Raw genomic sequence first — 6,248 nt, 5'->3', positions numbered from 1 at the left:
CCGATTAGAAACCTATTATTTTATCCTTATTACAGTACATTATTACAACGTTCTTTCGAGTTTATCAAATACGCCTATCGCATTGCTATTCTCTGCACTGGGTTGAATTTAGTTTGAAATAAAAGCAAACAAATTAACTGAATAAATAAATATATTCATATTTGTTTATTTATTTTATTCGTTCACAAACCAAAAGCGGTGAACACAATCAGAATTTGATAAACATAAAAATATGTGGTTAATTGACCAACAACCATGTATTGCGAAAGATTCGTTGAGACGAGAAGTTACCGAGCCGTGTGTTTGCTTTTATAAATCGGCCTAATACATTTGTATTAATTCAGTATCATTGATAGATAATTCGATGAAGACTGTGAATTTAGACGAATGTGTCAAAATCGAGTAGCACATTCCACGGATGATTGAAAATATAGCGCCAGATATTTTTAGGCACGTCTGTTATCTACGCCCAAAAATGAGATACACACAGACAAATCGATCGTGTATTGTTGTAGCGAAGTGCAAGTACAATTCGTATACTGGATCTTCGGGATCCTCTCTTGAAAACACTTTTTTATACAGTGACACGGGACGGGAACGACCTTCATGCTGGTAAATAATAATATTTATTTGGATCGACACTTTTATAACAGTGGACACATGCGTAGATGGTGCGTCCATATAAATTACAAAATGTGTACAACAACATTACTTAAAAACTATAAAAAAAAAACAATGGAAAAGAAAACTAACACTAAAACATTTGTCTACATTGCATAAAATGTGACTCAACGTTATTACAAAACTATTGTACCGTGCATCTTGCATAGTACAGTACTATACTGAGTCGGAACAAAACAACATAACGATACCATTCGCATCATCGGTCACTATCATTTTTAATAGAAGTAATGACAACTTGTATCCATGATGTAGGCCTAAAACGGACTTACTAAAAACGGTTCATCATTAGGGCGTGTGGCGCAGTGTTTGGACGTTGAATGTCCCTAATGTTCGTGAGATCGTGGTTCGAATCGAACTCTCGCCGCATTGCTTGTATCCTTAGGCAAGACCATTTACTTACATTTGTCTCTCTTCATCCAAGTGTATAAAATGGGTACCGGTTAGATCAAGACAAAACCATGTTTCAATTTTTCCATACGTGTTAGATCAAACAATTAGTGTACTTTTTAAAAATAATAATATTTCTCAATTAAATCTCAACGTTACTGTGATAGGTCTCAGTCTTTGTTAATTGTGTGTAACTTTAAATCGAGATGACTCGACATCCGTTGGACTTTACGTCTACCGTAGTTTTTCTCCGGTAGTCTGTCACTCTCGTTGGACAGACTCCATCCGTATAAAATGGTTGTCGATTTTTTAGTAACTGTGAAGTACTTACATCCTCCACATTTTTTTTAGTTCACTCGACGAAAAAAAAAATCGACAAGTTAATATCGAATTATTTAATAACCGTTTTCTACCCTTAGCTGAATTTTAATCGTTCGAAATGTGTAGGCCTAAATACTATTATTTTTGTAACCATTACAAGCATTATATTTAAATAGGTTTACATTTAATGTTACTTTAGGGATAGGCCCCTATCCGATTTCATAAAACCATCGTCTGAGGTGCATTTTTTAAACATAAAAGCAAAAATATCTGTATATCGATTATATAAGCATGACGGGATACGTCAATATAGCTTTCCAAACGAAAGTTTCGAAATTGGCAAGATACTAATTTCTAGTAGGTACAGCATACTCTTATACTTAATAATAATTAAAGATGTATTGTCTTCAAAAACTTTTAAAATAAAGATTAATTAAATCAGACTTTGAATAGATTATATTGTAGTTTTATTAAAGTTAATCACTTCCGTAGAAAAAATATCCGGAAACAATTAAAGTTTTCCCCAATAAAATGACAAAATAAATGGTTAAATACAACCAAAACCCAGCCAATTTGACCATTTTTTGCTTTGAATTACAGTTTTTTAGGTAAATACTTTTTTCTCGATCCTATTTTTGGTCAAAGTGGATAACTATTATGTAACATTAAAATGGCATATTCAAAAAATATATTCAGGGGGACATCACATCCTTAAGTTCTAACAGTTATTAACACATGACGTCTCCGTAGTTTTGGTCATTTACACCAGTATATGGGACAATCCTTCAATAATTGGTGCAATCATAAGATGATGTGACCTTAATTATTTATCCTAATCACCAGTGAAAACGATCCAATTGATCTAGCCAATTAAAGTCATGTTTACCAGCTTTCATCAAAGTGCCAAAATCTACCAAGGGATGAGTCAATTTTAACTTTATTTAGAAGAAACAATGCAGCAAGTCCTTTCTGATGAAAAGGCAGTGTCAGTGGAATTTAGAGTGGCGTCAGATTTGTGAAAGGAATACGAGACTATAGGGGAGTACTGGCACCTTACTGAATAGGCTCAGACAAACACCAGGATTATTCACCGACTAGCAGATTACACGCATTCGCTGATATGTAGCTTAGGATCAATATAATCGCTAGGCTATCAATTGATTAGGCAAACAGTAACTTACCAAAACCATTTAATCTATTTATTCTTCTTTATTAATTTCTCATCAATGATCTCACCCAATGTCAAATTAAAACCATTTTTGTTGACTATCACAAACAATGAAGAAGTGAATATTATGTTTAATAATTAGAATTGATTGAAGTATCTTTGGGGGCTCCAAGAAAATATATACACGTATATTGTAATTGCTTCAGCATGTTTTAATTTACCAATTGCTGTATTAATTAACAATTAGTTAACAATACTTTTGATAACAGCCAATCAGACTAGAGATGTACATTACATCATAGTTGCTTTTGTTTTCACACCTTATCAACTAGTGACTACGTGTAGAATAGGAGGCAATCTTATTTATTTATAGGAATCACCTTTATGTCGGTGGCACACATTTATCAGTTAATGGTGCATCAATTTTAAAGAAATTACAAATAACAAAAGTCACAAAGTTTTAAATACTAATACATAACATCAAAACAAAATGTAAACTAATAAATTAAATCTGTATATAAATACATAATACTTACACTGCACTATGTATAACCACAAAAACAAAACCCAAAGTTAAAGTTAAGACCAAATAAAAAATGAAGAAATAAAAAAAAAGAACAATAACTTACAGATTACAAATAGGCCTACATCCTCACAATAGAGACGTCTGTATCTTGTTTTCTAATAATCGATTAGCTGTGTGTTGAGAGAGGTACTGGTGATAATAATATTGTAGATCTAAGTAGTAACCTATGCTTTCATTAAATATTTGTCAAAAAAAAGAAAAACAAGTCAAAAATCTCTCCTAATGTTTCATTTTCAGTGAATAAATTGTCTAGCAAAAAGTGGTGACTATAAGTTGAATTGTTGTATATAGGAATTATTTAAGTTGTAACAATTTATTAATCATTAAGATGAAGAATCATTAGGCTTAGGCCTACATCATTATTCTCGGGAAAAACCGGGTTTTCTATAAAAGAAAATTGTAATAACCGTACATTATCAAACATATTTTTTCATCTCAACAACTTTCCGATACATGGAACATCCTTTAAACGGTAAAATGAAGGGAAGAAAAGAGGGAAATTTGACGCTATTTGAGTGGAATTGGGAGCAAGTATCTCACGCCCTACCGGATATGTTCGATAGATTTTGAAATGAAATGACGGAAGAAACATCTCGCTCCGAGACACGCCTCACTTTGCTAAAACCACACTTGATACAAATTAAATACTGCGTGGTTAGAACAAAAGTTAATAAGCTCTACTTAGGAATAATTATTTTATTTGTTCCAAAAATAGAAAGAAATAAAATAGTTATTATTGTGGTGGTGATGATTATTATTATTACTGCGAAGAAAACTACTGTACAAATTAAGAACTTCTCAGTAAACTACCGCGTCATCGGACCGCGTAAAATACACCGCATATCGCGAATTACTTTCCGCCTTTGATGCCTACACAATTTCCACAATAGGACTAAATTATCAACCAGATTTAAATATTTTTTTTTACTATAAATAAATGTGTATTTATAAGATATAGCTTACCTTTGTTGCAAATGCCATCCATATTAATTCACATCAACATCGATAAAATACTGTATTGTAATTGAGAATATGTAAATGAAACTTTTCAAACTTTTTAAGCGTTTTATGCATTTTATTGTATTTTAACTTTTAACTTCCAAATTGTAACCGATTTTTAAACTTAAGTTTTTGTGCATTGTGTGTATTCTATATTTTAATTTTTTGTTTATATTTTATATATATGTTTTTTATCGTACTAATATTTGCCAGTCTTTAAGATCTTTCTATTGTTATTTTATTGTGATAATGGACAAATAAAGCTTTTCAGTATTTAGTATTTTATCACTTAAACATTCAAATTGTAAAATGTATTCTATATTTTAATTTTTTTAATATTTTATATATATCTGTTTTTTATCGTACTAATATTTGCCAGTCTTTAAGAAGAATGTCTATGGTTGTTTATAATATGATAATGGACAAATAAAGCTTTTCAGTATTCCGTTTTTCATCACTTGAACATTCAAATTGTAATATTTTGTTGACGGCGATGATTTCTTTATAAAGTTAAACTATAGTTGAAGATTCATAACAGATTAATTGTACAACACAAAATAGGTATCGTTTTGATGTATTTCGTCACAACTCCACATGTTACCATCACCACCCACCAAACTTCCCCTTCCATCAATGTCAAAATTATAACTTCAACCTCCCACCCATTTTCATCTTCATCATCAACGTCAAAGACTAGGCAATGAACCTGGCATGAAGATACCCAATAAAAGTTAACATCAGTACCGTATATCATAAAAACGGTCGCGTGATAACTACGGAGACAATTGCTTATGAGATCACGCTAACCTTCTTTCTAAATATCACCAATCGAAGACTTGTCATTCTCTTGTAACGTTTCATGTTTATTTTGTAGTTATTTTATTGCGATTTGTGACCGATTTGATCTAGTTATTACCTCTTAGGCTTTAAGCATACATCTATCAATGTGACAGGGTTGCGAAAGATATACTCCGTTCCAAATATGTTGCATTGTATTTATTTGATTTGGTATTTTGTCTTGTCTAGGATTCTTCTCTTATCGCACAGAATATTTGACATTTGGCACAGTGCTACACGGTGTCGATATATCTGAATGGCTAATTGATTTTCGGGTCTTGTCAAATGGCACCCTAATAGGCTGTGTAAATGGATGTAATCCAGTGGTATTTACACCATTTTCTAAGTTCCTATATAAAGAAGAAGTTTTTAAAAATGAATATCGAATCATTATTTTGTAAGTATAAGAGGCCACAATACAATTGACATTAATCTTGGAACAACATTATAAACGTCTGAATTCATTGTCTTTTTTTAAATTTATTTCTCAAGCTCAAGTAGTATACGTATGAAACGCCATATGTGCAAATATTTATTTGTTTAATATTAAGATAAAACTCGGTCTGAACCCAGACTAGGCTATGGGTTACTGACGTGTATTTTACGAGTTGAAATGTTATCCCCAGCCTCTATAAGCCCGTATAGCACTACATCATTACACGGGTAACTCCACAAAAATATATATGGATGTCCGTCTCATTATTTTGAGTTAAACTTGTTGTATTTTAATGGGGTATAAAGATTCCACTTTTCTGAAATCTCCAAAGGACAGGTGTTCAGTAAACGACACAGATGATTGCAAAGAAATTACAATAAAGACATAAATAGAGAAGACTGTGTAGGCATTTGTGCCAAAATGTTCAGCAGACGGTGTAGACAAGCTTTTGTTTCTTGGACGCCTGTTAGACCCGTGGAAGGATAGACGGCTATTGATGTCTTTTGAACGGGATCACTGGCTAGCACTTGGGGTATAGACGTAATTATCAAACAAATACACAGCTTTGTCGAAACAATGCGACATAATAATATAGATAAAGACGGCACAAATAAAGGAAATTATTTGTTTTATTTGTAGCTATAAAAACTTCTATTTTGGGTACTAAACGATTTTACTTTATCCAGAAATGTCTGGCGTTAGACAATATTAATTAAATCATATTATAAGTTAATGGTCTGTCGCTTATATTGTTGCGTGTAGAAATGTCCTAACACTACAGACCCAATTTAACAACATTACTTGCCATTGAGTCATAGGTTTGGAATGAA

The sequence above is a fragment of the Antedon bifida genome, chromosome 3, assembly GCF_963402885.1.
Source record: "Antedon bifida chromosome 3, ecAntBifi1.1, whole genome shotgun sequence".
Lineage (NCBI taxonomy): Eukaryota > Metazoa > Echinodermata > Crinoidea > Comatulida > Antedonidae > Antedon > Antedon bifida.
This window is presented reverse-complemented; position numbering follows the sequence as displayed.